Here is an 11,074-nt window from a genome sequence, read left to right on the forward strand (position 1 = left end):
AGTCATTCGTTAAATTATTGGTTCTTCATTCTCAAGGCTTCCCTCAATAACCTAAAATTGGATAAATGGAGGAGCAAATGGTTGGTTGGATGTTATTTTAACCATCCCAGTATGAGTGGGAGTGTCATTGAGCCCTGTGATGGTCTGACGTTCTGTCCTTTGCTGTTTTCTGCCTTACACTCAGTGCTTTCAAGATTGGCCCCCTGCTGCTATAAAAAGCTATTTGACTTTTATTTTTCCTACTTTCTCTAGTTGTTTTACATGGGTTCTAATTCCAAAATGATCATGAATTTCTCATTGGTTTTGCAAAATCCTCAAAGAGGTAAAAAGTTGGGAGTTTTGTGGTGTCTTCTTGTGATGCCATTTTGTTTGATTATTGGGTGGCACCTTTATGTTCAGTTAGAATTGGTCGCTGCCACAGCAATCCATCCCAACAGCACCAAGGGATGTGCGACATCTGACAACGTTCAGCATCCGTTATGCATATGTTTGATTTTACGTAGATATTTTCTCTTACTGATTTTTCAAGCAAAAATTTTTCTTCTGGCTTTAGACTTTGGATCACTTTTGATTAGTGTTTTTATTTCTTGACAATTGGTCAGCTGTCTTTTAGGTATTGACCTCTGCCTGTTTTTTGACCACGTCTTCTCTTCCGATATCATTTTCAAATTTTTCACTTTCTTGACTTGAGTTAGTACATCTGCGAAAGAAAGGACATGGCTCTGTGCCTTTATTCTTCTTTGATTATTTTTTTCTTTAGTTTTAGAACTAGGGATAAATTGTTTTACTATTCCACTTTATGGATAGACATGTTTAGTACGGCTACTTCACCAGTCCACCTTGCACAGCACTCAGTGACAGTCACAAGTGGAAAGGCTCTTTTTGCTTAGGTGACAGCATTCCTTTAATGTGGTAAGTGACTTCCTCCACATCTTCTATAACTCGGCGTTGGCCAATGTGGTGTGCTGGGCTGGTAAAGTCATTCCAGGAGAGGCCCAACAAACCAACAAGCTGATTAAAAGGGCAGGCTCAGTTTTGGGACACACTATGAAACCACAGGAGGTCATAGCAAAGGAGAGAAAGCTGACATTATGTGTCATTGTGAACAATGCTTCACATCCTCTCTGCGACACAGCGACACTGAGAACTTTTAGCCATCAAATTGTTCAGTAGAAGTGTGTCAAGAAAAACAATGGAGGCTCCTTTGTACCAACACTTATACAGTGCATCTGGAAAGTATTCACAGCGCATCACTTTTTCCACATTTTGTTATGTTACAGCCTTAATCCAAAATGGATTCAATTCAATTTTTTCCTCAAAATTCTACACACAACACCCCATAATGACAATGTGAAAAAATTTTACTTCAGATTTTTGCAAATTTGTTAAAAATAAAAAAAACTGAGAAAGCACATGTACACAAGTATTCACAGCCTTTGCCATGAAGCTCCCAATTGAGCGCAGGTGCATCCTGTTTCCCCTGATCATCCTTGAGATGTTTCTGCAGTTTCATTGGAGTCCACCTGTGGTAAATTCAGCTGACTGGACATGATTTGGAAAGGCACACACCTGTCTATAGAAGGTCCCACAGTTGACAGTTCATGTCAGAGCACAAACCAAGCATGAAGTCAAAGGAATTGTCTGTAGACCTCAGAGACAGGATTGTCTCGAGGCACAAATCTGGGGAAGGTTACAGAAAAATTTCTGCTGCTTTGAAGGTCCCAATGAGCACAGTGGCCTCCATCATCCGTAAGCGGAAGAAGTTCGAAACCACCAGGACTCTTCCTAGAGCTGGCCGGCCATCTAAACTGAGCGATCTCGGGAGAAAGGCCTTAGTCAGGGAGGTGCACCGCTCATCTCCAGGCCAATACCATACTTACAGTGAAGCATGGTGGTGGTAGCATCATGCTGTGGGGATGTTTTTCAGCAGCAGTAGCTGGGAGACTAGTCAGGATAAAGGGAAAGATGACTGCAGCAATGTACAGAGACATCCTGGATGAAAACCTGCTCCAGAGCGCTCTTGACCTCAGACTGGGGCGACGGTTCATCTTTCAGCAGGACAAAGCACACAGCCAAGATATCAAAGGAGTGGCTTCAGGACAACTCTGTGAATGTCCTTGAGTGGCCCAGCCAGAGCCCAGACTTGAATCTGATTGAACATCTCAGGAGAGATCTTAAAATGGCTGTGCACCGACACTTCCCATCCAACCTGATGGAGCTTGAGAGGTTCTGTAAAGAGGAATGGGCGAAACTGGCCAAGGATAGGTGTGCCAAGCTTGTGGCATCATATTCAAAAAGACTTGAGGCTGAAATTGCTGCCAAAGGTGCATCGACAAAGTATTGAGCAAAGGCTGTGAATACTTATGTACACATGATTTCTCAGTTTTTTTATTTTTAATAAATTTGCAAAAACCTCAACTAAACTTTTTTCATGTTGTCATTATGGGGTGTTGTGTGTAGAATTCTGAGGAAAAAAATGAATTTAAACCTTTTTGGAATAAGGCTGTAACATAACAAAATGTGGAAAAAGTGATGCGCTGTGAAGACTTTCTGGACGCACTGTATGTATGTATAGCGCCGCAATGGGACTGGGATTGTGTGTGTGTGTATTATTTATCTATGCATTTATGTAATTATTCATTTAAAAAGCTCTGTAAAAAGACACATTTTCTCTTTGGTTCAAATATCTATCTATCTATCTATCTATTGTGAAAGATACCTGGACACAGACAGACACTGAGACAGCCAGAAGTTGAAAACACACACTTTTAGTTCCTTCTACACCTGCTCACAGAATACAGTCAGTGCACCAACCCACAATAATGGCTCACAGTCTTTCTTTTTCAATTGCCGCCTCTACTCCACTCTTCCCATCGCAAGCTCCATCCGCTTCCACCCAACTCCTGCTCCTCGAGTGGAGTGAGGCATCCTCTGTTATAGTTCATCCAGATGTGCTCCAGGTGCTTCCTGATGATCTTCCGGCAGCACTTCCTGGTGTGGCGGAAGTGCTGCCTTAAAAGTCTCCATAATTATCCGGATGCCCCCTGGCGGTGACCGCGGGCCCCAACAGGGATGAGCTTCCAAGCTCTGTTCCCGTGGTCACCGCGCAAAGCACTATGCGACTCTTCAGTTCCACCCGGGGGGGTAAACGTTAACATTATTCAAAGTAATTGTCAGTTTTTTACATGAATTTTTATTACTCTTTAATTTAATATTTTTTTTTTTTTTTATTAGTATACTGCTGCTGGATTATGTGAATTTCCCACCAGCCCCCTAATTTAAAAGGAAAAAAAATTTTTCAATTTTAATCCCCTTTTGCCCTTTTCTTCTATTACCAAAAATTTAATAACCAAACCCAAAAAACCATTAAAGGAAACTTTTAAAGTTTTGCGGCCCTTTTTTAAATTTTGGAAAAAACTGTTGGCCACCCTAAAATTTTTTAAACTTTCAAAAGCCCCAAACCCTCCAATTTTTGTAAAGGGTTTTAAGGCCCTTTTTAACCCCGTCTTTTAGTTAACAAATTCTTTAATTCCAAATTTTTTAAGAAATTTTTCAAAAGGAAAACCATTTGTACTTTGGAAACAAAAAAAAAACTAAAAATGCCCTTTAATTTTTAAATTTTTTAAAAAAATTCCAAGGGTTTTTTTTCAAATTTCCCCTGGCCTGGGTTTTCACCCACAAAAATGTTTTTTTAAATTTTTTTTCAATTTTTACCCAAATTTTCCCCCATTTAAGGGTTTTAAAAATAATTTTTTCAGGAAGGGAAAAAAAACTAAAAATTTTAGAAACCCCCTTTGTTTTAAATTAAATTAATATTTAAAGAATACTTTTTTTAAGGTTTTTTATTTAATTTAATTATTTAAGTATTTTGAATTTTCATAAAAACAGAAAATTAATTAAAAATTTTCCCTTATTTCAAATTTCCCGCTAAATTTTTGGATCCCTTAAAAATTTATCCAATTAAGTTCTTTTGTTTTTTTTTTTTAAATTGCCCTAAATGCAGATTTTTTTATTTCTTCCAAAAAAAACCCCTTTGGTTTTACCTCCCCCTTTCCCCGGTTATCCCCCTTTTAATTCTTGGGCCTAATTTTTGTTTTGATTTTTGTTTTCTTTTTCCCCTATTTAAAAATGGAGGGACCGGAATATTCTTGTGGTTACAAAAGGGGCCCAAACTAATAAATTTCCCCTTATTTGGTTTTAAAATTGGGGGAGAAAATGGGGCCAAATTTAAAATTATTAAAAATTTTTAATTTTTTTGTTTTTGAGAAAAGGCATTCCCCGTAGATTTTTTAGTTTTGGGTTGATAAAAATAAATAAAAAGGGAAGGATGGGGATTTTACATTTTTTATAATGGGATACTTTGTTTTTTTCAAAGTTTTGTGTTAAAAGGGTTTTTCCCTTTTTTCCTGTGGATTCTGTTTCCCCCTTCATATTACCAAAAAAGCACAATATTTTTTGGGGTGAAAAAACCCCAAATGGGGGTTCCAAGTTTTTTGAAATTTTTAAAATTCCTTTTGGAAAAACGGGGGTTTTGAAAATCCAAATGTTTTTTAAAAATTGGGGTTAATAAATAATTAAAATTTTTTTCCCCTTGGAGAAAGGAACAAAACAGAAAATGTTTGGGGGGAAATAATAGATTTTGTTTTGTTGGTGAAGGTGTAGATAAATTTTTGAAAAAACCCAAATTTTGGGCCCCCCTTTGTTTGTTCTTATTCCAAGTTTTTGTTCCCAAAACTGGGGAAAACCCGGGCCTTTTTTTTAATTAAACCCCCTTTTTTTTTTCGGTGGGTTTTCGCAAAAAATGATTTTTTTTTAAAGGGGCCCCACCCAAAACCCGTAAAAATCACCTTTGGGAAAAAAAAGGGGTTGTAAAATGGGGAAAAGGAGTCAACCCTTTAAAAAAATTAAAAAGCAAAACAGGTCATTTTTTTTTGAAACCCCCCAAAAACCCGGTTTTTTAAGGGGGCCCTTTTAAATCCCCCGGGGTTTTGGAAAGGGCCCCCCACCCACCATGAAAAAATGAAAGACACAAAAAGACGTTGGGGTGTAAACCAAAGGGGTCCTTTAGTTTTTTTGAAGGGGGCAATTTTTTCTAATCCCCCAAAACTCCCCGGTTTTTTTGTTTTTTTTATTAAAATCCCCTAAATGTAAATTTTGAAATTTTGAAGGGGGAAAAGGGGCTTAATTTATGCTAAAAAAAACCCAAAAAAGCCCCGGATGGAATTAAAAATGGGAAGGAAAAAATTTTTTAGAAAAAAAAGGAATAAATCTCAAAATTCAGCCCTTTTTTAAAACACTGGAGAAGTGAAAAAACATCCTGAAACCCAAACAGAGGGCTTGTTTTTTTCAAATAATTTTTGGAAAACATAAAAATTTTTTTCTTTCTTTTTTTTAAAACCCCCTTTTTAAAGAAAAAGCTTTTTGGAAAAAGAGTTTTTTTTTAGCAAACCTTTTTAAGTCCCGACATTTGGTTAAAGTTTGGGAAAAAAAGGAAAAAGCCATTGAAAATAAAGGGGGGCTGAAGGCCCAAGAAAGACCCGGGAAAATTTTTTTTAAAAAGGCCCCCTTTTCTCTTGGGAAAAAGCACTTTAAAACAAATGGGCGAACATTCCGGATCTTAAAGGGGAAAAAATTACTATTTAAAAAGAAGCAAACTTTTGAAAATGTTGTAAAGTTGGGGGTTTTTTTTAATTAAAATTTTTAAAAAAAACCAACCAAATAAACATAGGGAATTAAAAACAATTTTTAAAAAAATTTTCCAAAAAAAGCAAAAATGCTTTCTGGACTGAGTTTTCTTTAGCAGAACCTTGTGTGAAGTCCCAGAGCAGTTTGTGAGAAGTGGACAACACAGCGGCACACAAGCATAGAAATAACCGACGCCGATCAGAGCCACACAAGAAGACAGGAATGTGGAGACAACAAGGCCTCCTGTGCTCTGAAGCAGCACTTTATTCATATGGCCAGCATCTCCTGGTCTTATTGTGTTTTATTGGACTCATAAACTGTATATGTTTTGAAATGTTGTATGGTGGAGGGTTCATGTTTTCTATGTGTTGCAAAAATAAAAAAAAAAAACCAACATACAGCCTATAGGTAATTGAAAAAATGAAGGAAACACCCGAGTAAAGAAGGAATACAACTTCACTTCAGTACTTTTAATAGATGAGGTCACTGAGACAGTGAAGCAGCCATCATGACATGAAGGCCCATTCATGAGGGTCTGTGTTTTTATTCAGAATAATTTAGCAAGAGTTTCAGTAACAAAGACTGCTTTTCCTCATGTTGCTTTAAGAGTTGTTAAGATGACACCCGGTGGAAGATTGATGAACAGACAGTATGAGCAAACAGCAGCTACTTATGAGACAAACTCTTTCAATGTCTTGTCTGGACATTGGTTCATAATACAAGGAAAAACAGAAAAGGAGCTCTGGATTGTTTAAATGTCAGTCTAAGGGAGAGCATGAAGTTTCTTCAAGAACAGCCCACCAGGAACCCCATAAAGACTGACACTTTGGTCAAGTTATAGGGAATAAAGCACATATAAGAGTCAACATGGAGCAAAGAACACAAGCAGCGGCATCTGAGAAGAGAAGAAAGTCATCACTATTAAGCAGAGAGCTACAATCATGCTTGATAATTTATGCAAAATTGCATAATGTTGATTTTTTTTTAACCTAAAATCCATATTTATTCAGAACACATTGCTTCATAATTTAAATAAACTATACTGTATCTATTCATCAATTTCAATGTTTTGAAAGAAAATGTCCATGAAGGGAAAACAATATACTCACAACACTGCAAACATGCATGTTCAAAAATCGATGAACCCTTGGTTGTATGGCTTCCATCAAGGTAAAGAAGATCACGTGGGACAGTGACGTGGTGACCAATAAAAATGAAGCAGAGGGGCAAATATAAAGAATCAATAGAAAGCTGGTTGATGAAAGTCATCACGTCTCAAATTAAAGAAACATCAGCAGAGCTGAGTGCACACCATGAGTCTGGACTAAGAGTGTAAGGCAATTTGAAAAAGTTTCAGACTCCATAAATCCATTGCTATACAAAATAGAAGTCAAACGGAGAGCATTTAGAAGAAAGGGAGCCCAGCCGTGAAATGGGTGTCCTTGTAGAAATTCATACATGAGTAACAGTTTACGTCTGATTCTGTAAACATGCATCTGTTACTCATATATTACTCAGTAGCATCAACTACACAAAGAGATATTTTTGGACAAAAGCATCACTAAAGTTCTTATTCATCTTTGCAATGTGACTCACAAAAAGCAATTTCACTTTGGAGTGATCAGAAGTGGATTAAGTAAGGCTGATTTCTCTGCTATTTCTTACTTCAAGACCTGTGAATCCTTCACATTCAAAAGTAATTTTACCAGGGTATCCAGGGTTCTTAATGTGTGTATTTCAATGGACTCTCACCACAGAGCATCTCATTTTGAAATTTGCACTGTGGCCAACTGTCTGTGATCTTGTCGTGACCCTACAGTGTTTAGCTCAGAGATGATCTCTTTGCAGTGTGAGCAAATCAGAGAATTAGTTCTTATTGAAAGTCGATCACTTCTGAGCCAGACCTTGTAGGTTCGTAACTGACTACTGACAGTCTACCACAGTGCAAATGTTCAAACGAAGATGCTTTGTGGTGTGAGTCCACGGCACTTCATTATGCCACACTGTCTTTTTTTAATAGGAGCTACCATTTTGAGATAGAGTTGCTATGAAAAAATTGGCAGAAATCCATGGAACAACGACATCACTTTGCACTTCCCAGTTATCCGAGATTACGGAGACCCTAAGAATGTTTCTGAGTGTGTTATGGTGGCATCTTTCCAGTAGTCACTTCATGTCCTGTTCTTAAGACTGCAATTCTGGTTTTAAGATCTGACTTTATTATTTGCTTTAATTTAACTTTCAATCTTAGCCCTGTTATTTTGACTACATGTTACCTTCTGGTCCCAAAACTATCAGTCACTCTAGGCAATACAGCATAAAATTGTCATCAAGGGAAATACTAACTCTAAAATTGAATCAATGGTGTTCCTTATAGAGAATCAAGCTAAACACAAAAATAAAAGTTGATACGCAAACATTTACCTTTTAGGAAGTGTTTGGTTTATTAAAACTGACTGTGAGAGATAAGTGGAGTGATACTCGACGTGTGCATCTCCATTGTTTTTGTACGGATATTAGAAGTGCCTACGAAACACCAGGGATGACAAGTTTGATTTTATTTTGAAACCAGTTATTCCTCCATTAAAGGGAACCTAAACAAAGCTGCCTGGCTGTTTCATTGCACCATCAAAATGAGATGATTTAGGGCTGTCTGGTTTTGGGGTCTCATCACATGCTGTTCTGTTTAACAGGTAATGGTCACATTTACTCTACAGAGCTTAAACCCAGAGGTAAATGAACCATTTCCTGGTGTTGACCAACATATCTCCTCTTGATTAAGTGTTGAATTTTAACTGTGAAGACAATTACAGAAGCAGAGCATTTGTTGATATATTAAGAGATGGGTGCAATTAAACAGTCAGCTTAATGTACTATAATGTTTAGCCACAGAAGTCCTTTAATATGACCTGATGCACAGTATGAATAATTCAAAACAAAACCAATGTATATAAATAAAGGGTCACAAAAAGAATCGTAAAAGAGCTCAAAGGTAATAATAAAATAAAATCAAAAGATCTGCAAACCTCCCTGGCAGCCACTGCAGCAGTGGTCCACAGGTCGACAGTGGGAAGAACCCTGATAAGAAATGTTAGAGTCTCTTCTATCAAAAAAACAACCAAAACTACCCATCTGGATTTTCCAGAGATCACCTTGACAAGCCTGGATAATCCTGAAAGAGCCCAAAATACAACTCTTTGCACAAATAAAGAGGACTTTGAGAGAAGCTAACACAACTCCAAGCATGATGGTTGGAATTTCCTTGTATGGGGCTGGCTGGTTTGAGGTCTTTGAGAAACCTATTAGTTCTGAGAAATATCAAAAACATTACCAAGAAGAGTGTCAGGCCATTAACTTGAAAACTAAAGCAAAGTATGAAGAGGACGCTTCAAGAAGAAAACAATGCTGAACATTCAGGTTTCTCCACTTAATGATAGCTTAGAAAGAAAAGGGTCAGCATCCTGGAATGGCCATACCAAAATCCTAAACTGAATACTGTTGCAATGCTGTGGAAAGACCTTGTACTGTAGAGTTAAATATGTTAATAACTAGCATATGCTGTGATAATGATTTAAACATTGAAAAGAATAATATTTAATCTGACAGAAAGGAAGCTGAATAAACCCACTCTTGATCAAAGCATAATTAGGACTCAGCAGATCAGACAGAAGCTGACCTCTGCAATGAGGATGAAAGGACAAGCAGGTTTGTTCTGGTGAAGGCTGGTCTGGGTGATTACAGGTGGTCAAGATGAATACACAGGCAGGTTTGTTCTGACCGAGGCATGGCCTGGGTTTGAGATATGTCTAACCAAAGTTGAACTGGTCAAAGGACATGAGATCTGCTACACCCTCACTGGTGCAAGAGGTTTGTCAGAAACTGCAGTACTAACATGAATTGAGGCAGACAGAGATGCCATGCTCTCTTCATCATTTCATTATTTAGTGGTCATGCTTGAGAAGGGGCCACACATGACCAGAGACCAATCAACATACTAAGATAGGGAACCATCTGGATGTTTAAGACCAAAAACAAGGTGAACTGCTTATTCTCCAGGCTGTACTGGTATTATTTTACCAACACTCACTTTACTCTGCTTATATTATGGTCACAATTAGAAATTCAAAGATAAGCTATTTGAGAATTAAAGTATAAACCTTCTCTCCTGCCTGTGTTGGTACCCTGTCTTGTTGCCTGAGGTCACTGATGTAGAAGGGCCTTCTGTTCAGGTTTATGTAATAGTGTCACAATAGTGTCATGTGATGGGTGCAGACGTGCGCTATCAGCCCATACTCCCAACTTAGGACCCTATTATAGTAAAACAGTCTGGAAGAGGGTGCTGTTCTTTTTCCGTTTTTTTCTCTACTGTTCCTTTTCTGGTTTTCTGTGGTGGCAATCTGTGCCACCACCAATTGATTCGGGCACCATTAAATCTGTACATTGATGGATGGAGGTCCACATGACCATCATCATTTAATTCTCTCCACATGAAGTCTGAAAACCAGGAGGACTGATTGAGATCATTGATGTTAAGTAGAAAGTCCAGTGAGGGCTGGTGGTCTTGTGGCCTTGGAACCCCTGCAGATTTAAATTTTTTTTGTTTTTTGTGTTTTTCTGTTCTCCTTACCAACGGACTTTACTTTACTGTTTGTTAGTTAGTATTGCCTAATCTTATTTTTATATATTATTTTTTCTTTCTTCATCTTGTAAAGCACTTTGAGCTCCATCATTTGTATGAAAATGTGCTGCAGAAATAAATGTTGTTGTTGTTCATGTAACACATCCTTCAAACTTTGCAAAACTGGCAGAGGTTTGTAAAATGGAGTTGGTTTGGTTGGACATCCAAACTTCAAAGACCAGAAATTGGGGTTATAAGTCGACGGCGTGAAGTTCTTACTGGTATAAGAAGTGTGATGAGATATTGAAGGAACAGCGTTCATTTACTGATGTATTAAATGTCACATTTTAACTAATAATCTATGAGCTTAAATCTCTCTTTATGTTTCAGGAGTCTTTTGCAAACCGCTAAAAGAAAGCACTGCGATCATAAAGGAAAGATTTCTAGAGACGTGGTTTATTATTTCACTGTAACTTCACCCCGCTATCCCCCATTTCAGGACTGTTGTATTGTTTTTGTAAGTATAGAATAATAGCATATGGCACTGCACACTTTACATGACAAGTCAAATTGTAAATCTTTACAAAAACATTGAATTTTGAGTCTTTAATTGTATTCTTTTAAATGCTTATAATGTAATTTTGAGGTGAATATAGAGGCCCAGTTACCTGCATGCCAGCACTTCATTTTTTTGTTGTTTTTAAAAGGCACTTGAATCAAAGAGAGCGACTCTGAAAGATAACTATTAGGCCAGTTTTAGGTAAACTTCAT

This window comes from Polypterus senegalus, chromosome 10 (genome assembly GCF_016835505.1).
Source record: "Polypterus senegalus isolate Bchr_013 chromosome 10, ASM1683550v1, whole genome shotgun sequence".
NCBI lineage: Eukaryota > Metazoa > Chordata > Cladistia > Polypteriformes > Polypteridae > Polypterus > Polypterus senegalus.